Source organism: Chiloscyllium plagiosum, chromosome 2 (assembly GCF_004010195.1).
Source record: "Chiloscyllium plagiosum isolate BGI_BamShark_2017 chromosome 2, ASM401019v2, whole genome shotgun sequence".
In the NCBI taxonomy this organism is placed as follows: Eukaryota; Metazoa; Chordata; class Chondrichthyes; order Orectolobiformes; family Hemiscylliidae; genus Chiloscyllium; species Chiloscyllium plagiosum.
Genome location: NC_057711.1, coordinates 96,197,152 through 96,219,922, shown reverse-complemented (window position 1 = coordinate 96,219,922; position 22,771 = coordinate 96,197,152).

The window sequence follows — 22,771 nt, the reverse complement described above, 5'->3', positions numbered from 1 at the left end:
CCAGGAACCCCATCCAGGACAAACGTATAAATAGAAAGCAGGAGACAACAGCTTTGCTTCACTTGGAAGTCACCACTGATGATGTTACCTAGCCAGGTAATGAAACGTCTGGATATCAAACCTACAGCTCAGCGAGCAAACCTACACCCTAAACCTCAACCTGAGCTACAAACCTTCACAAACATTATATGATCTCAGCAGGTACTTAAATCCTCATGCACCCATTAGATATTTCCAGATTTGTTCATTTCAAAGCTCCCTCCGAGCAGCATCCCATCTTCCATCCATCTGAACAATTGTAAAATATTAGGATGCCAGAGATGTGATTGAAATGCAAATTCTCTCCTGAGTTAGTATTCCACACTAGCTTTCTCAAGTTGAGATTTGAAAAGCACTTTTAATGCCAGGATAAATTGGATTGTCATTCATGGGCAAGTACATATCTCCAAGTTTGCCTTTTCTAAGTGGACATCCAATTTCAAAGTCAGTCAATTCCAAAACTCTACAGTGAAAGTGAGGACTGCAGATGCTGGAGATTAGAGTTGAGAGTGTCATGCTGGAAAAGCACAGCAGGTCAGACAGCATCCGAAGAGCAGAGAAATCAACATTTTGGGCGAAAGCCCTTCATCAGAAATGAGACTGGGAGCCTCGGTGGTGCGGAGATAAATGGGAAGGAGTAGGGCTGGGGAAAGGTAGCTGAGAGTGCAATGGGTGGATGGAGGTGAGGGTAAAGGTGATTGGTCGGAGGGGAAGATGGAGCAAATAGGTGGGATAGGTCATGAAGGCAGTGCTGAGCTGAAAGGTTGCAACTGGGATAAGGTGGGGGGAGGGGACATGAGGAAACTGGTGAAATCTACATTGATGCCATGGGGTTGGAAGGCCGCGAGGTGGAAGGTGAGGCGTTCTTCCTCCACCTCCTCCGTCACCAACTCCAGCTTCTCAACCTCACAATGTGCAGCCCTCCACTCCCTTTGCTCCAACCCCAATGTCACCATCAAACCAGCGGACAAGGGGGGTGCAGTGGTAGTTTGGCACACTGACCTCTGCACAGCTGAATGCAGGCGCCAACTCAAAAACATGGCCTCCTACACACCCCCTCGACCATAACCCCACCCCCCCCCCATCACCAAACCATCATCTCCCAGACCATACATAACCTCATCACATCAGTGGATCTCCCACCCACAGCTTCCAACCTCATAGTCAGGAACCCTGCACCACCTAAGATCCATGGCACGGTGGCACAGTGGTTAGCACTGCTGCCTCACAGCGCCAGAGACCCAGGTTCAATTCCTGCCTCAGGCAACTGTCTGCGTGGAGTTTGCACATTCTCCCCGTGTCTGCGTGGGTTTTGTCCGGGTGCTCCGGTTTCCTCCCACAATCCAAAAATGTGCAGGTTAGGTGAATTGGCCATGCTAAATTGCCCTAGTGTTAGCTGAAAGGGTAAATGTAGGGGAATGGGACTAGGTGAGTTGCTCTTCGGCAGGTCGGTGTGGACTTGTTGGGCTGAAGGGCCTGTTTCCACACTGTACGTAATCTAATCTAATCTAATCAAGCCTGACTACCACAGCTGACCTATCGGCTCAGCCTTCCTCCTGCCGCACTGAATTCATCTCCACACACCTTGATACCATCCAATCTCCCCAGTCCAGGAACTCCCCACATACATTCGGGACACCACCCATGCCTTCTACCAAGACTTCTGTTTCCCTGGTCCCCAATGCCTCAGTTTCACCATGGACATCCAGTCCCTATACACTGCCATGGCTAGGGCCTCCAAGCCTTCTGTTTCTTCCTCTCCTGACGTCCCCGCCAGTACCCTTCCACTGACACTCTAATTTGTTTAGCTGAACTGGTCCTCACTCTCAACAATTTCTCCTTCAAATCCTCCCACTTCCTCCAGACAAAAGTGGTAGCCATGGGCACCCACATGGGCCCCAGCTATACCTGCCTGTTTGTCAGATATGTGGAACAGTCTACCTTGCGCACTTACATTGGCACCACTCCCCACCTTCTCCTCCGCTATATTGATGACTGCATGAGTGCCACCGCATGCTCCCACAAGGAAGTGGAACAGTTCATCAACTTCACCAACACATTCCACCCTGAAGTTAAATTCACCTGACACTTCCCTTCCATTCAACAAAGAACAAAGCAAACTTACAGCCCAGGAACAGGCCCTTCAAGCCTGGACCTCTTCATCTCTATCAATGGTGACTGACTCAACACTGACATTTTCTACAAACCACCAACCCCCGCAGCTCCGCCTACCCTGATTCCTGCAAAAACCCTATCTCCTATTCTCAATTTCTCTGCCTCCCTGCCATCGCAGGAATTGCAAAATCTGCATCTACACCACCCCTGTCACCTCTGTCCAAGGCACCAAAGTAGCCTTGCGCATTCATCAAAGTTTCACCTGCACTTCCACATGTCATTTACTGTATCTGTTGCTGCCAATGCAGTCACCTCTACATTGGGGAGACAGGACGCCTATTTGCAAAGCGCTTCAGAGAACATCCCTGGGACACCTGCACCAACCAACCCCACCGCCCCATGTCTGAACACTTCAACTCCCCTCCCACTCCGCTGAGGACATGCAGGTCCCCTGGGCCTCCTCCATTGCCACTCCCTTACTACCTGACGCCTGGAGAAAGAATGCCTCATCTTCTGCCTCAGAACCCTCCAACCCCATGGCATCAATTTGGATTTCACCAGTTTCCTCATTCACCTCCCCACCTTATTCCAGTTTCAACCTTCCAGCTCAGCACCACCCTTATGACCTGTCCATCTTCCTTCCCACCCATCTGGTCCACCCTCCCCTCGGACCTATCACTATTACCCCCATCTCCATCCACCTATTGCACTCTCAGCTACCTTCCCACCAGACCCACACCCCTCACATTTATTTGTCCACCCCTTAGGCTCACAGCCTCATTTCTGATGAAGGGCTTTTGCCCGAAACATCGATTCTCCTGCTCCTCAGATACTGCCTGACCTGCTGCGCTTTTTCAGCACCACACTCTCAACTCAAAACTTTACAGCACCTATCCTAAGTCGCACCAAGTTTTATTCACCTAACTATACCTCTGTGCTCAGTGATCTATGATGGTGCACAGTCCACCAATGCCTCCTTTAAAATTCTCTTCAAACGTTCAAGCTCCCAATGGCCAAGTCATCTGCTTTCTCCATAACTCACCACAGTCTATCTTGAGGCAGCTGTGATACAGAATAATTCATAATTTTTTTTCAAGTTGCTTTGCTGAACAGTAGCCAGGGTACAAATTGTAGGTTTAAGATTGCTATGTAATGTGCTCACCAGTCACTTTGAGGCCACAAGAAAAATAAAGCAAATGAAAGTGTTTGTGGTAACATCATTGCATTTTGGAGTACTTGTACATGGAAGATCAATTTTATGTTGAATGTTGGTATAAAACATGTGCCTTTAATTTAGCATCTCAAGATAAGTAGAGTTTGTAAATGTAGGGACTGTATTTGCCATTTGTTCACAAAGCTAGCTACAAACAGAAAACAGGATGAAGATAGCTGTTAAGGCGTGATAGCATTGTAATGGTCGTGTCTGCTAGATTTATAATCTAGAGACCTATACTAATTCTCTGAGGATATATGTTTTCAAATCTCACTGCAGCTGCATGATCTCAAATGAAATTAAACAAATAAATCTCAGTAATGATAGCCATAACGTTTTCTTTGTTTGAAAAAAAATATCCAGTTCACGAATAGACATTAGGAAAGGAAATCTGCCACCCTTACCTGATCTGGTCTAGTTTAGACACATAGCAATGTCATTGATTTTTGACTGCCCTCTGAAATGGTCCAGCAAGTCACTGGATTCAAGGTAATTAAGGTTGGGCCACAAATGTTGACTTGGCCAGTGATGCTCACATCCAATGAAAGAACTTTAAAAAGATAAATGGTGGAAGTGGGTGTTCCACAAGGATCAGTTCTGGATCACCAGTATTAACAATTTGTATGAACAGTTTAGATTTATGAAATGGAATGACAATTTCTAATTTAGAGACAATATCAAATTGGAATATAATCAACAGAGAGCAATATTTAAACAAAATGCAGAAATTACTTATAAACTTGCAGAAAGTGCATATCGATTAGATTAGATTACATTACATTACATTGTGGAAACAGGCCCTTCGGCCCAACAAGTCCACACGACCCGCCGAAGCGGAACCCACCCATACCCATACCCCGATATTTACCCCTAACCTAACACTACGGGCAATTTAGCATGACCAATTCACCTAACCTGCACATCTTTGTGACTGTGGGAGGAAACCGGAGCACCCGGAGGAAACCCACGCAGACACGGGGAGAACGTGCAAACTCCACACAGAGAGTCGCCTGAGGCGGGAATTGAACCTGGGTCTCTGGCGCTGTGAGGCAGCAGTACTAACCACTGTGTCACCGTGCTGCCCACAATGGTTAATAGGCAATAATATAATAACTAACAGGAAGTGATAACTACAGATGCTGGAACCGCATAATCCCAACCACAACAAGAATAGAACCCCCTCACGTTGCAGCCCACGAATCTCTAAATAGAGCACATTATTCTCCGCCATTTTTGCCACCTACAATCAGACCCCATCACCAAAAGTTGATTTTCTTCGCCACCCTTATCTGCGTTCCGCAGAGACCATTCCCTCTGCGACTTCGTCATTAGGTCTACAACCCCAACAACCCATCTTCTGCACCCAGTACCTTCCCCTGCTGCCACATAAGGTGCAAAACCTGCACCCATACCTCACCTCCGTCGAAGGATCTAAAGGATCATTTCAAATCTGGCAGACATTTACCTGCACATACTCCCACCTCATTTACTGGTCTCCTCTACATCGGAGAGTCCGAGCTCCAAATCGTGGAGTAGATCAGGGAACATTTTTAGTCCACAAGCATCAAATGACCCCACCACCCTGTGGCCAACCATTTCAACTCCCTCTCACACTTTCCCAAGGACATGCAAATCTTGGGTCTCAGCCACCACCAAATCAAAGCCACCCACCAAATGGAGGAAGAACACTTCATCTTCCACCTCAGGACCCTACAACCACATGGCATCAACATTGACATCACCAGTTTCCAAATCTCCCCATCTCCCCACCTCATCCCAGATCAAATCCTCCAACTTGGCACCACCATCTTGACCTGATCCACCTGTCCATCTTCTTTCCCAACTATCCCTTCACCCTCCTCGCCAATCTATCACAATCATCTCCTACCTGTATCCAAATGTTGCCATTCTAGTAATGTCATCTGGATGTATTTAAAGCTAAACAATTCATTTTAATCCATAGATGTAAAATTTAAGTTTGAATTTCAAAAATAGACTTTAAAATAGATACTAAAGCAACTTTAATACACAGCCAACAACTAACCTCAATTTGCATTACTGACATACCAAACAATTTGAGTGATGGCAATGTTCTGTGTTTCTAAGTAAAACTGAAAGGCAATCATTTCAGGGGAATTTGAAGGATTCACACATTGCACCTCATTTGTGAGGCATCTATGGCAATCATCTAAGGTTTTCTACTATTGGAGATAGACTGTTAAGACTAATCATGTGGACAGTAGGATCCTGTTGAAGATAACTTCCACAGTTGGTCAAGTAACCTTTAGAATAGATAGTGTCTTATTCTTTCATCCCCTTGGTAGTTTGGAGAAAGAAAATCACATGAATATATTTTACAGCAGAAATAAGGATAAGCAGCTTAGACCAAAGACCTTGGTGGGATCTGTCTTACTTCCGCCTTTCTCCAAGCACCCAGCGGGCTTCAAACCTGTTTACTGACTGTAATTATCTAATAGACTCCTTGTGGCAGACACAGATTTTTAAAAAATAATTCAACCCAGCCCTATTTTCACCAGAAGAACAATCAACTTGGCTATTTACATTCTGAATCAGAGCCATTCAGACGATCAATTTCAACTGATAGCCAAGTTGGTCAGGAAGTTAGAGTGTACACTGGTTAAAATTTCTTGATGGTTTTTGAATTAGTTAATCTATTTTTCCCCAATCTGTAACCTGTATTTTGTGTGTGTAAACTTCAAATGTGTGTGCAGTTTGTGTACATTTAGGTCACTGCACGTTTTAGTATTTAACTTAGATTGGTTTATGCCTGGGAAGGCTAAGTCTTTTCTTTGTTAAACTCAATAAAACTTGTCCGATTGGTTCTTTTATGATTACAGTGCATAAACAAATAGTTAATCAGTCAAGGATTTGGCAAGTATGTCCCTTCCAGACAAAATAAAACCTTTTGATGTCAAATCAGGAGGGGATTTTGACCACCCTACAACCATGGTCATAACAAAATTGGGGGCTGTGCCCACAAACAAAGGGAAATTGGAAACATAGTATCAGGCTGATGTCTATGGTTAATATACCACTTCAGTACAGGTTTTTTTGTGGTTTGCAGTACACAGTACACAGTACAAAACACAATCACAACTGAATCCTCAGGTGAAACAATTATGGCTTTTATATCTAGACATTAGGTGGTGGTGATATGCTGGTGGTGGCGGCAGAAATCGTAAAGGATGATCCTTTGAATATGAAGGCTGGTGGGGGTGGAAAGTGAGGACATGGGAAACCTGTCATGGTTTTGGGAGAGAAGGGAAAGGGTGAGAGCAGAAGGGAGACAAATGAATCAGACATAGGCAGGGACCCTAGCAAGCACAGTGGCAGATTGACTCATTTATTGTGGAAAAAGGACAACCAGTTGAAATCACCATTGTTCATTGGAACAGATTTTTAAAAAGGCAGAAATTGATGTTCATTGGAACAGATTTTTAAAAAGGCAGAAATTGAGCGAATAAAATGGAGTCCTTATAGGAACAGAGCGTGAGGAAGTGCAGTTGAGGTAGCTGTGGGAGTTGGTAAGTTGTAATAAGTGTTGGTAGATATTCCGACCCAAAAGTGGAAGCAGTGAAATCAAGGAAGGAAAGAGAAGAGTCAAAGGTGGACCAGGTGATGGTGAAAGAAAGTAGATATTTGGAAGCAAATTTTTTCCAGTTTCTGGGTAAGAGCAGAAAACAACAACAATGCACTGGAGAAAGAGCTGTGAGAGTAGTACGACTGGAACATAGGATTTTCCATAAGCCCCACAAAAAGACAAACATAACAAGGGCCCACAGTAACACTATTGATTTGTAAGAGGTGAGTGGTGTTGAAGGAGAAATTGCTCAGAGTGAGAACAAGTAAGGTGATGGGGAACAATGGAAATTGGTTGGGCTCAGTTCAAGAAAGAAGCAGAGAGGCCTCAGACTTCCTGATGAAGGATATGGGTTTTGACTTCCAATGAGAGAAGGAGGTAATTTTTGCCAGGAAACTAGAAATGGTTGAAATATCATATAGCATCAGACTGACATCACTGACTGTAAAGAGAATGTAGCTCAGAGGAGGCTTGAGTTGGGTCAAAGTTTTCTGCTGCTGTTATTAGGTATAACTCTATGAGTTCTGTTTTACTCGAGCTCTATTGTCAGTACTCAGGAATAACCACAGCAGGTCAGGCAGCATTACCCTATGCCCGAAACATCGACTCTCTGGCTCCTCAGATGCTGCCTGACCTGCTTTGCTTTTTCCAGCACCACACTTCATTGACTCTGACTTCCCCAGCATCTGCAGTCCTCACTATATCCTATTCAGGAATCACCATTGACCAGAAACCTATCTAGGCCAACCAAATAAATGGCATGTCTACTAGAGAAGGTCAGAGGTCAGATAGGCTATATCTCTTGCCCAAGGCGTTTGCACAAAGATGGGATTGTGATAAAATACCCTCCACTTGCCTGGATGCGTACATCTCCAGTATTCTCAAAAAAGTGATCCTCACTAGGATAAGGCAACTGATCGACACACAATCATTTCACTTAAACGTTGATGCCATCCACCACTGACACACAATCCATGTTTGCACTGCATGGCAACTGCCAGATGTGTTGTTGCAATCAACCAACTCTTTTCAGCCCCTCAATCTGTGGCTTGTAATAACTAGAAGAACACGAATAGCAGGTGCTTGGGCACAGTCCTCAAGTCATACAGCATTTTGAATGGGACATATATAATTAATCTTTCATTAATGTCAATTATATACTAATTGGGTGTTAAATTGCAGTCAGCAATGGACACTAATGCAAAATTCACCTGTATTCATTTGTGTTGGAGCAAGTTGAAACTGGTTGATGGATTGAAGGTGTCTAATATATAACACGTATCTCTATCCATTAAAATCTAGGAGATCTATAAATATGAGGCTCCCAGCCTGTACTTTACATCCTAGATGCCAGACGTGTAGCAGTTGTTGCTTTGTGAATGTCTTGCAACTCTCTCATTAACAACATGTGGAAGAACCTTCACTATGAGAATTGCAATGTTAAAAGATCTACCACCACATTCTCAACAACAAGTAGCAATAAGAAATAAAATATAATGTGCCATTAAAATCCATATGCTGAGAATTAATCATTTGAAAAAGAATCATTTTTAAATTTTTATAATTTACCTCATGCTCTCTATAGTTTAGAAAATCTGAAAGCCACCAAATTGATTTTCCCCAGTGATTCCCAGTTAAGCTTTGTTTCAACTTTGATATTTTCATAACCTGCATCATCTCAGCACGTCAATTTAAGTAGACTTCAACATCATTGCCTTTAGTTTAAAAAGAATTCTCAGTATCTCCTTATTTGTCCTGATTGGACTATTTGCTCATCAGCATCAATTCTTGCATCAATACTGTACACATTTCTTTGTGATTGTGCCTTTTTTGTCGGTTCCACTCTTCTTTTGTGCTGACGTTTCTGTCCACTGTCCTGAACAAAACTGAGATAAAGTACTAGGAGAATGCACTTGAAGAATTCTTTTTTATTCTTTCATGGACATTGGCATCACTGGCAATGCCACCATTTATTGTCAATCCCTAATTGCTCAAAGAACAGTTAGGAGATAACACTGCTTTGGGAATGGGCCATATAGACCAGATCGGATAAACTTGGCAAATTTCCTTCTCTAAAGGGATATTAATGGAACAGATGGGTTTTTAATGACAAAAATGGTTAGGATTGTTTCTTTTAAGAATTTGAAATCAAATTCATTATCTGCCACAATGGCATCTGAAATCATCTAGGATTCTGGGTAACTAGACCAGTAATATTACCACCACACCACTAATTCATCTGTTGTCAACAATGATTGACTTTTCATTGAATGACTTTGAAATACACGAGAGTTATGAGTGAGTAACAAAGAGGTTGAAGCTTCTTGATAAGTGTCACTTGCATTAACATTTATCCTCAGATTCTTTTCAATATTTTTACAAAGCAAATTACATAGGAGATAACAAAGAATGTAAATGACTGCATATGGAATAAGAATAGCAAATGAAAACTACATATTATGTGAAAGTGCTTAATTAATATAATCAGTTTTGTTACTAGGCAATTAAGGAGGGAAAGACATGCTTTGGTCTCTTTGTTGCTGACATGATCATAGCCCATTCATCTGGTTGCTATTTTGAGGTGAGTTATAAACAAAGTCTTAAGGAACACTTAGGAGCTTGGTGAGAGTTGGTGGCATGGTGGCTCAGTGATTAGCACTACTACCTGACGGGGATCTGGGTTTGATTCCAGGCTTGGGTAACTGTTTGTGTGGAGTTTGCACATTGTCTGTGTGGGTTTCCTTCCACAGTTCAACAATATGCTGGTTAGGTGAATTGGCCATACTAAATTGCTCATAGTGTTCAGGGATGAGTAAATTAGGTGCATTAGTCAAGAGTAATAGGGATGGGGAATGGCTCTAGGTGGGTTACTCTTCAGAGGATTGGTGTGGACATGTTCAGCCAAAGGGCCTTTTTCCACACTGTGGGAATCTATGAAAATGAGAAATCTTATTGTACAGAATTAACATTGATGTAAAATGTCAGGAGGCTGCAACAGTGAACAAAGTAAATCAGTGAGCAAGATCAATAGGTTTGTTTGTTAATATGTGGTCAGCAATTCATCCTGTCTGGAATATCCTGATAGATTTTGGTAAGCTGCTTACTACCACACTGCAATTTATGAAGGTCCATTTCTCATTCTTTCAGTAATAGAAGAGGTCTTGTTGCAATGACAGCTGCTGACAGCCATCTATAGATCATGAATATCAGCTGTTCAGTTTTTGGTCAATTTATAAAAACACAGATGTCAGTAACAGCTGCAATTGCAATTTTATACCCCAATTAGACAAGTGAACTATGAAGTCACATCTGTCTTGGTTTGCCAGTAGTGAAAGGGATCATTGTGCTGAATGCAATGGGATCTCCATTTGGCAATATGATTTGATCATTGAGGTATCAGTGTTTTGTGTGTACACGCTTCAGTATTAAAAGGTACAAAAATGCAATTCATTACTGAATTTTTTAATAAATTTCTCTTTCTTTATTTCCCTTTCTCACATTGAGGCAAGCTATTGTGTGGCAATTGTTTGGGATAATACAGTTGTTCTGTATAAGGTGGTTAACACATTGGAGAAGCTAGTATGTAGTTAAATTTCATAAACTTATTCTATGCGTAACGATTTCTCTCTCATTCTCGAAATTGTATGTTTTCATGGAACTATTCAAAATTTACATTATGTAAATTCATCTCAATTCTCGGAGTCAAAGATGTAACCTCTTGTCCAAAATTAAAATAAGTTGATCTTGGACAGCATGAGCGCCATCAAGAGGAAATGTGGTGACTAAGTAATTCTCCACTCCATGAATCATTCCCTTTTTCAAACTGCAACATTTTTGTGCCTTCTCCTTTCAAGAATAACAAGAACGTGGATCAAAAATGAGTTTAATGCTCGTCTTTGTGTACTCGGGAAGAAAGGTGTGCCAGTATGTAGATTGGGGAGACAGGCCGCCTACTTGCGGAACGTTTCAGGGAACACCTCTGGGACACCCGCACCAACCAACCCAACCACCCCGTGGCTGAACACTTTAGCTCCCCCTCCCACTCTGCCAAGGACATGCAGGTCCTTGGCCTCCTCCATCGCCAGACCCTGACCACACGACGCCTGGAGGAAGAGCGCCTCATCTTCCGCCTAGGAACCCTCCAACCACACGGGATGAATGTAGATTTCTCCAGCTTTCTTATTTCCCCTCCCCCCATCTCATCTCAGTCCCAAACCCCGGATTCAGCACCGCCCTCTTGACCTGCAATCTTCTTCCCGACATCTCCGCCCCCAACCCCTTTCCGGCCTATCACCCTCACCCTCACCTCCTTCCACCTATCATATTCCCAGCGCCCCTTCCCCAAATTCCCTCCCCCCTAGCTTTTATCTCAGCCCGCTTGGCACACCAGCCTCATTCCTGAAGAAGGGCTTATGCCCAAAATGTCGATTCTCTTGCTCCTCGGATGCTGCCTGGCCTGCTGTGTTTTACCAGCATCACATTTTTCAAATTTGTGGTATCCTGTCTAGAACCTCAATAACTTGAGTAACCTTACGTGAGGTTTGGTTGTTCCATTTTATATGTATTTTAATGATGTCTTAAAGCTCTATAACTGAAAACATGGACACTGGTTGTTCACTGAAATAGAAAAGGTATAACAGGTAATCTACTATTGCTGACTGACGCAAGCCCGGGGATACACACAGACTAAAATAAATCTAAAACTCATTCAATCAGGATGTGGAGGTGCAGATAGTGTAACCAGGAGGGGTAAATTCTCGAGGAAAATATTTTGAAATACCACAGGAAACTGAGTTTAAGGAACTTGTATGTTTTTGCTCTTGAAGCATAAGGAATAGTGAGTTTAGTTTACAGGTTGCTTTTAGTCTCTGAGTTAGAGATCAGCTGAAAAAAAAGTATCTAATGAATGCCAGAAGAAAAGCAGTTTTGTCAACCTGAACAAGATGTCTCAGTGTGGAGACAGTGGTAAAACTTCATTGGGGTTTTATTGTTTGTAAGGATATTGTTAAGATATGAGGAACAGTATCTGTTGAAATTATTTTGCTGGAGTTATTCTGAAATCATTCCATTTATGTGCTGTATGTTATAGTTTATGTATGTTTTACTTGTTTAAGAGATAGCACACTCGCAGACTATAGTTTTTAAAAAAAGAAATAAAGCAATACCAAGCCATCTCATATCACAGAATCCATACAGTGTGGAAGCAGTCCATTTGGCCCATCAAGTCCACACTATAGAATTTCCTATGGCTAACCCACACACCCCTGGTCACTATGGGAAACTTTAGCACAGCCAATCCACCTAACCTGCACATCTTTGGACTGTGGGAGGAAACAACAGCGCCTGAAGGAAACCTAAGCAGACACGGGGAGAATGTATAAAGTCCACACAGAGAGTCACATGAGGATGGAATTGAAACCCAAGTCCCTGACGCTGTGAAGCAGCAATGCTAACTGCTGAGCCACCATGCCTTTTCATTCTTGGATCTGACTTATTCCATATTAACATTGGCTAGGATCATCACAGAATGCCAAATCATTTGATCTCATAGTACTTAGTTTCTAAGATTTCTTAGACACATCAGTACTGATTTAATTGGTAGTTAGGAAATGTGAAATAATGTGAGATGGTCAGAAATCCATCCGTTGACTTCTAGTCTAAGGGGTCAGGTGAACATACAGTTGACTGGACTTCCAATGCATAGTGATTCCAACAGTATGAGTTCAATTCCTGCACAGGCAGAGGTTATCATGAAGGAGTCTCCTTCTCAATCGCACCCATCACCTGAGGCATGTAATCCTCAGATTTAAACCACCACAAGTCATCTCTAAAGAGACAGCAACCTTATGGTCATCTGGAACTTTGGCAACTTTACCTTTTTAACTATCTAGAAGGACTAGGGCAGGTGATACATGTGAACATCAACCACCTGAAAGTTCCCCTCCAAGTCACTCACCATCCTGACTTGGAGACATGTTACCAATCCTTCAGTATCATTGGGTTAAAATCCTGGAAATCATTCACATTATAGGTGTATCTACAACATACAGATGGTAGCGTTTTAAGAAGGTGGTTCATGACCATTCTCTCAAGGACAACCAGAAAGTGGCAATAAGTGCTGGCCAACCAGCGATTCCATGAGTGAATTAAAAAAAAACTAACCATTACTGTGTTATATAAGTAACACATCAATGTACTCGCGCGATGTTGTTTCTTTGACATGTTAATTTGTCTACCTTTCAGGAGACTGGAGAAGTTAGCCACCAATTAACCATTATTAGCAGAATCAAGATTGTGGGAGCATGTATCAGAATATTGAAATTCTATACCTCTCTAATATAATTTATTCAAATAATGCTGCATTTCAACAACTGCTGCATCAGTTTCACTGTATACCTCGCTGAATTCTGCTTTACTAAAAATGATGAGAATGGACCTCAAATTTTGCTTTATAATTTCAATGGTTATGGAGAATTTTAGGGATTTGCTGCCTCATTGTTTCTCCCCTAAGGGTTGAGAGTGGTTGGATAGAGTCTGCATTAGGTTAATTGTATATGGTTTGACAACAGATGTGCTTGCTCAGTTTGAACTTATATTCCCATTGTTATATCATGTGCCCAGAACATTTTTGAAAATGAAACTGGTAAATGTGAATATTCAGAAGAATTGCAATGGGCCACAAATGGTCATAAAGTAACAAGAAACTAAAGATGAATTACTTTCTGTTCATCTAAACTGGTACAAAACGCTTGGTAAATCAATGTTGAATCTTTCAACTGTGATACAGAGAATAATTTATTGAGTGTGTACAGGTCTTTCTGCGATAATGCTACAGATGTGTTCCTCTGCAACCTCGAACTATAAAAAAAATCACATTATCAGAAACCGCTATAGAAATCATACTGTGGAAAATCGTGCTATGGTGTTATAGACCAGGCCAGATCCCCCTCAAAACATTTCAAGAAGGTAGCCTAGGTTTAACTTTTCTCGTTGTTTTGAGCAGGTGTAATTCCAGGAGTGATGCAGTTGGTCAAAACCCCTCCGTTTTAAATAAAACAGAATTTATTTACAGAGTATCGAATGAAACACAAACAAAAGACAACAGAATATAAAACAACTTAACTTATGTGAAAACCCCACAGACTAACCCAAATTAATGATGCTGTTCCAAATTCTTGCAACAATCCCCATAAACATCCTTTGGCAAAAAGGTAAAATCAAACACAGGTTCTTACATGAGAAAGAGATGGCAGAGAGATTTTAAAATAGTGATGGAGAAGGATAGACTGGATCTAAAAGTTAAAGTTCTTAATTGGTCAGTAAAGTTAGATCACACAGACTAGAAGGAGAACAGTTCTTTTGAATACAGAACTAGCTTAAAGGTAGAAGACAGGGTGGTAGTGGAGGGTTGCTTTTCAGACTGGAGGCCACAAGGATCAGTGCTGGATTTACTGCTTTTTGTCATTTATATAAATGATTTGAAGTGAACATAGGAGGCATAGTTAGTAAGTTTGCAGATGACACCAAAATTGGAGGTGTAGCGGACAGTAAAGAAGGTTACGTTAGAGTACAACAGGATCTTGATCAGATGGGCTAATGAGTCAAGGAGTGGTGGATGGAGTTTAACTTAGATAAATGTGAGGTGCTGCATTTTGGATAGGCAGTACTTATTCTCTTAATGTTAAGGTCCGGGGAAGTGTTGCTGAACAAAGAGACCTTGGAGTGCAGATTCATAGTTCCTTGACAGTGAAATCCCAGGTAGACAGGATAGTTAAAAAGGCATTTGGTATGCTTGCCTTTATTGATGAGTGCATTGGGTAAAGGAGTTGGGCGGTCAAGTTCAAGCTGTACAAGACATTGATTAGGTCACTATTGGAATACTCCTGGTGTCCCTGTTATAGGAAGGATTTTGTGAAACTTGAAAGGGTTCAGAAAAGATTTACAAGGATGTTGCCAGAATTGGAGGATTTGAACTAGAGGCTGAAAAGGCTGGGGCTGTTTCCCTTCAGTATAGAGGCTGAGGGGTGACGTTATAGAGGTTCATAAAATCATGAGGGGCATGATTAGGGTAAATAGACAAGGTCTTTTCCCTGGGGTCAGTGAGTCCAAAGCTAGAGGGCATAGGTTTAAGGTGAGATGGGAAAGATTTAACAGGGACCTAAGGGGCAACATTATCATGCAGAAGATGGCACATGTATGGAATGAGCTGCTCGAGAAAGTGGTGGAGAATGGTATAATTACAACATTTAAAAGGAATCCGGATGGGTATATGAATACAAAGTGTTTATTGGGAGATGGGCCAAATGCTGGCAAATGGTCTAGATTTGTTTAGGATATCTGGTTGGCGTGCACAAAGTGGACCGAATAGTCTGCTCCCTATTTCTGTATTACTCCCTGTATTTCTCTATAACTATGTATAAAGTTGCTTTAGATTAGATTAGATTAGATTACATTACATTACAGTGTAGAAACAGGCCCTTCGGCCCAACAAGTCCACACCGACCCACCGAAGTGCAACCCACCCAATACACCGACATTTACCCCTTACCTAACACTACAGGCAATTTAGCATGGCCAATTCACCTAACCTGCACATCTTTGGATGTGGGAGGAAACCGGAGCACCCGGAGGAAACCCACGCAGACACGGGGAGAACGTGCAAACTCCACATTGTCAGTCGCCTGAGGCAGGAACTGAACCTGGGTCTCTGGCGCTGTGAGGCAGCAGTGCTAACCACTGTGCCACCATGCTGCCCTTATTAGTGACTGTACAATCAAGTGATCCACTTTTAACTTTATCTGACTGCTCTTTGAAAATTGGACTTTAACTCTATTTTGCTCCTCTAACCGGTACTGTTATAGCTGCAAGTGATTATACAAAATATTAAAATCATATTAGTGTTGTTGTGGGAATTAGACAATGCAGTATGTAAATAATCCTATCAGCCATATGAAAAACCAAGCTAAATAAATCTGAGTGCACACAATGACATATTGACTATGTTCCAGTTCTTAGTTTGAGATTTACAATGCATTAGGAAGATTCTGTACACTATAGACCATTTACACTTATATTTCAAAGAAGTATGTGTATGGAATAAGCTGCCAGAGGATGTGGTGGAGGCTGGTACAATCGCAACATTTAAAAGGCATTTGGACGGGTATATGAATAGGAAGGGTGTGGAGGGATATGGGCCAGGTGCTGGCAGGTGTGACTAGATTGGATTGGGATATCTGGTCGGCATGGACGGGTTGGACCGAAGGGTCTGTTTCCATGCTGTACATCTCTGTGACTCTACGACTCTAATAAACTATTATACAACATTCTCTGGTTAACCCAATGCACTCCTGTCAATTAATTACTTTTGAACTGTGGTCATTTTTGTTATGCAGGCCAGTGTACTTATTAAACTGACACTTCACTTACCACATGCTCTCTCCAAGTAAACTTCTCTCAGGCCCAGACACCCACCTGACATCCACCACTGCCAAGGACCTGAACAACTCTGCCACCAGACCTGATGCCCAATCCACAATCCTCTGTGACTTTGACCCAACACCTACCTCTCCTCCTCGGCCAAGAGGTTCCCATGTTATCGGATCTTATGACCCTGCTCCCGTGGGACACTACACCCCTCTTCTGTCCAATATTCGGCATTCTGTTCCTCACCACCTCAGGCCCAAACACCCTACAACCTTCACCACCAGATCCAAAATGCTCTCTCTCTCATTTGCGCTCTCTTCCTTTCCTTCTTTCTCCTTCCTTCCCCACATCTCCCCACCCACCTCTCTCTCTCTCTCCCGCCCCACCATCTTTGTCTGTGATGTACGCCATCTTGGATTGCTGAGATCTGATAACCCCTTCCCCACAACAGACCTGTCAAGGCTTGTGCGTAGGAACTCTACATATCTAGCATCCCACCCAGTCTGGCACTTATCCTCTTGACATCCTGAGCCCACATTGCTTACCTATCCTTTTACTGAAGCTGTAAAAGTGGTAACTATGATGCTACACATTTAAAATTCAGAATATGGCAATTGACTTCTGTGAAAAATAGAATATAGTTTGACTTCCCTGACTGCTGTTCACTATGACACATTAGCACTAAATTACATTGAACTGGAAGAGTCTGAAGTCTGACTCTGAAGGAGTCCTGATTGGAATCTTCTGTCAGAGATGCATAACTCTTTCTTAACATATAAAAGATGGAGCAGAGTAGCAGGAATCCAGCGCCCATAGGCCTAAGATCATATTAATTGGCAATTGTGCCAAGGTGTACCTAAAAATACAAACATGAGGGCACATTCCTCCAGGTTCCACCCAGATAAGAAACATAAAGTCCAATTTGACAAAGTACAGCCAGAGGGACTATTTAGTTAACTTGGAAAATGTTGTTAGTGAGGGATGGTGGTGCAGTAAGAGAGCATATGTTGCTTTGTACTTTAAGGAATAAGATATGGTCAGAGAGAAGGAACGAGACATAGAGATGTAAGAGCTGAGGTTCAGGGCAATAATTTAGTAAGCTTGTACATGATTTGTTGATACTTTAAAATATACCTTAAGGTACCTTTTCTCTAAATTAGGACAGCAAGTATTAAATGTATAGCTTAATTAATGAATGTGGTTGATAATAACTGCAAATTATTATTAAACTGTCATTCCTAGTAACAGGGAGAAAGTGAAGACTGCAGATGCTGGAGGGTCGAAACGTATTGTGCTAAAAAAGCACAGCAGGTCTGGCAGCATCCGAGGAGCAGGGGAATCGACATTTCGGGCATAAGCTCTTCATCAGGAACGAAAAATCCATTCTCCTGCTCCTCAGATGCTGCCCGACCTGCTATGCTTTTCCAGCACCACACTTTTCATTTCCTAGTAACAGTGTGTCATATCCCTAACTTTTAAGATACAATTGTTATTTAAGGTAGGCACTTTGTCTACTTTTTAAAGGAATAGTCAATTTCTAATTCCTCCAAAAGTGCCCAGCAAAAGAATAGAAATTCCAACCAAAATGAGTAAAATGTCGGCAAAGCAATGCACACTAAATGCACTTGAGTCATAGTAACCACTAATATATGGATACAAGAAAACCCAGAACAGGAATTAGAGTATAAAATATTTAGAAAAAATGGAGAGAGGAAACAGGGAGGTGGAGAAGTTCCAGGGCACGAATATCAATGGGAAGAAATATAACAACTGCAAGGACTGGAAAAGTATCAATCCAAAGTTTGCAAATAACTGTACCAAGAGGGTAAACACCTTCTAATGTGATGGACCTAAGATGTATTTATCCTGCGACAGTTTACATTATTGTGTTGGACTCCATAATGCACTGCAGGATTGTTTGTTAGTCACAGGAATGACAACACTAGATTCATAAACCTCTCGATTGATCCCAACAAGTAAGGTCAGTGAGTCTTCAGCGGAATCCATGGAGCCCCTCACAGAACCATGAGATAGCCATTTGCTTGTAATGCAAAGTTTCCATTGCATGGATTATTCAAGGATCCGTGCTGTACACAGCCAAGAGAGTACAATATTTTTGAACCTCACAGTTCTAATAGTCCATTAGTTCATTACCTCCTGAAATGTGGAGACAACTAGATAGGGTGAGGAGGAGGAGGAGGAAAAGAATCCATTACTTCTAACTAAACGAAGGATGATGAGGCTTCACTTCAGTTGAAGTTATATTTGATTTCTCTGTGGCAAAAATCCCACTGACCATCACCAAATAGATCCAATCATTCACTCAACAGCTTTATCCAACATCAACTATACAGAACAAAACAGAAAATGGCATGCTTGTGCATTCCATTAGTAGCATAATTTGGTGTCCTTATCTCGTGCTCCTGATCAGTGGCTGTTTATTGGAAGATGCCTACTTTTGCACTGCAGATGGCCTGTGTTATTCACAGGCCGGGCCCCTCAAAACATTTTTAAGCAGATAGCCCTGACTGTAACTTTGCTATCTGTTTTAGCTAAGTGTATAGTGGATATTCCTGGAGTAAATTAGCTGGTTCAACTTCCAAGTTTTAAACAAATAAAATTTATGTACAAAATTATGGAATGAAAATTACAAACAGAAAACAGAATACGAGTAACTTATCCTATCCAAACCTGACTTAATGATGCTGTTCCGAAAACACTTGCAACAGTTCCAATACACACATCCCTTAGTACAAACAGTAAAAATGAAACAAGAGCTTACAGGCTTGAAGTTAGAGATAAAGGTCTGCAGCCTGTCTCACAAATCCCCTGTTGCCACTGAATTGACCAAAGTTCTGAACTAAATTTTAAAAACTGTAATCTAAACGAAGGCTAGCTACGCAGCTAGCTGGCCACTGCCCTTTGATTATACCTGTTTTTTTTAAAAGACATGAAAGCGTTGGCCTGAATCACTATCTGTTAGGGGTAAACAAAGGGCCCCAATAAAATTTTCAAACGCAGCCGCTCTGAAAAAAAGACTCAAGGGCACAGAAACCTTGTAAAAAGAATCAGTATTGTGACACCTGTCCACTAAAAAAAAGACAATCAATATCCAAAGGTGGCTTCATTTTTCAAAACCCCCCAAAATAAAAAAAGTTCATACTTTAAACTTTAAAGTTTATACTTTAAACACACATAAACACTGACTAGAAATGTGCAAACACATTCAGATTCAATCCATGGTTCTTTCACCACTGAACAGCTCTGTTTCTCATTCGAGTCTCGGTAATATACCAGCGATCATATTTTCTCGATCTGTCACATGCACAATGTTCGAGTTGAATGGTTGTAATAACAAGCTCCATCTAACAATCTGGCATTTTTGTCCTTAAATTGCTCCACAAACGTTAGTGGGCTATGATCAGTGTATATGATTGTCTCAGATGCGTTGCTGGTAATATAAACACTGAAATGTTGCAATGCCAACACCAAGCTTAAATTCTCTTTCTCAACTGATCGAACACAGTCTTTGCTAATGCCACTTCATCGAACAGAGAACTTTACAGCGCAGTACAGGCCCTTTGGCCCTCGATGTTGCACCGACCTGTGGAACCAATCTGAAGCATATCTATCCTACACTATTCCATTTTCATCCATAAGTTTATCCAATGACCATTTAAATGCCCTTGAAGTTGGCAAGTCTACTACTGTTGCAGGCAGTGTGTTCCATGCCCCTACTACTCTCTGAGTAAAGAAACTACCTCTGACATCTGTCCTACATCTATTACCCCTAAATTTAAAACTAAGTCTTCTCATGCTAGCATAACCATCTGAGGAAAAAGGCTTGCACTGTCCACCCTATCTAACCCATGATTATCTTATATGTCTCAATTAAGTCACCTCTCAACCTTCTTCTATCTAATGAACACAGCCTCAAGTCCCTCAGCCTTTTCTCATGAGACATTCCCTCCATATCAGGCAACATCCTAGTAAATCTCCTCTGAAACCTTTCCAAAGTTTCCACATCCTTCTTATAATGCGGTGACCAGACTGTACAGAATACTCCAATCACGGCCACACCAGAGTTTTGTACAGCTGCAGCTTGACCTTGTGGCTCCGAAACTCGATCGCTCTACCAATAAAAGCTATCACACCATATGCCTTCTTAGCAACCCTATCAACCTCGGTGGCAAGTTTCAGGGATCTATGTACATGAACACCGAGATCTCTCTGCTCATCTACACTGCCAAGAATGATACCATTAGCCCAGTACTCTGTATTCCTGTTGCTCCTTCCAAAGTGAATCACCTCACACTTTCCCATATTAAACACCATTTGCCACCTCTCAGCCCAGCTCTGCAGCTTATCTGTGTCCCTCTGTAATCTGCAACATCCTTCAGCACTATTCACAACTCCACCGATCTGTGTCATCCACAAATTTAGTAAACCACCCTTCCATGTCCTCATCCAGGTCATTTATAAAATAACAAACAGCAGTGGACCCCTCGTGGTACACCATTAGTAACTGAACATTTCCCATCAACCACCACCCTCTGTCTTCTTTCAGCTAGCCAATTTAGCACCCTCAATCACTAAATCACCCTCAATCCCATGACTCCATGTTTTGTGCAATAGCCTACCATGGGGAACCTTATCGAATGCCTTACTGAAATCCATATATATAAATCCCATCTGGCCAAGGGGATTTTCACACTTTCCAGAATTGCTAACACCTCCTCCTTGAGCACCCTAATACCATCTGTTCTAGTAGCTTGTATCTTGGTATTCTCCTCGACAACATTGTTTTTTTCCAGTGTGAATACCAACGAAAAATATTCATTTAGCTCTTCCCCTATCTCCTTGGACTCCACACTTCACTTCCCACAACTTGATTGGCCCTAATCTTACTTTAATGATTCTTTTATTCCTCAGATACCGATAGAAAGCTTTAGGGTTTTCCTATCTGCCAACAATTTCACATGTCCCCTCTTGGCTCTTCTTAGCTCTCTCTTTCGGTCTTTCCTGGCTAACTTGTAACTCTAAAGTGCCCTAACTGAGCCTTCACGTCTCATCTTAATATAAGCCTTCTTCTTCCTCGTGTCAAGAGATTCAACTCTTTTAGTAAACCATGGCTCCCTCACTTGACCACTCCCTCCCTACTTGACAGGTACATACTTACCTGTACCCTTTGATCTCTCCTCCTTCAACTGGTGACTCTGTAATCTCGTTACTACGCAATCAGGGAAGATTCCCAGGTAAGAATCCTGCAGTCCTTCAGTTGCCTGAGTCTCCACTGGCTTTTCAACTACAGTAGACAGCACGCCTATTGGTGAATCAGCTATACTATTCGTAAGAACAAAATGTATTCCAGGAGCTGAGAGTTTGTCCAGTACTCCTATCACAAATTCTCTACACTTTTCTGGAAACTCTAACCTCACTTCACATAATTGAGCACTTTTTGTCTCACCATGAATTCCTGTTACCTTTTCTGGCAATAGTCCTTCAGGAGTACATGTCTCCTCATCCTTCAGCATCATAGACTGAGAGGATCCTCTGTCCCTTAATATCGTAACCTCTTTCCCTGCTACACCTGGCCTATGCAAATAAACTTTACCTTTTCAGGTATATTTTTTAGGCAGATCTGGCACTTCCTCCATAACAAACCTCTGAAGCAACTTTCTAGCTTCCACTGTGCTTTCTATTACCATTCCAACAAAACTTCCAGGCTTATCCTGCTTTCGCACATCTGGCTTCCCTGTGCTTTCCTGGCCCACCAACACTGTGATTTCATGTGGCCTACTTTATTGCAATGAAAAACACCACAATTTATTTTTACCTTCGTTGTCCCCTTCAAGGGATTCCTTTTTACCCTGTGGTAAGTTCTCCTTATGCTCTTCACTGAGATCTACCTTTCCTTTTCTATGGGAGGACTTCTCTTTTCCCCAACTTCTTTTCCTCACGGATTGAAATTGATTTGGAAAGCCAAACCATGATTTATGTACCAACTCATAATAATCAGCCACTTTAGCTGCGAGCTTTGCCGTTTTAACTCTCTGCTCTTCTACACGGGTTTGCACGACTTCAGGCAGTGAATTTTTGAGCTCCTCCAAAATAATTGCCTCTCTAAGAGCATTGTAAGTTTGCTCTATTTGTAAAGTTCTTATCCACCTATCAAAATTACTTTGTTTGATCCTTTCAAACTGAATGTAGGTTTGACCAGGGTCCCTCCTTAGATTCCTGAAACATTGTCTGTAGGCTTCTGGTACAAGCTCATTTAGACTTAGGATTGCTTTCTTCACCACTCATATTCCCCAGATACTTCCTCTGATAGTGATGTGAATACCTCACCAGCTCTACCTATATGTTTGGTTTGGATCAAC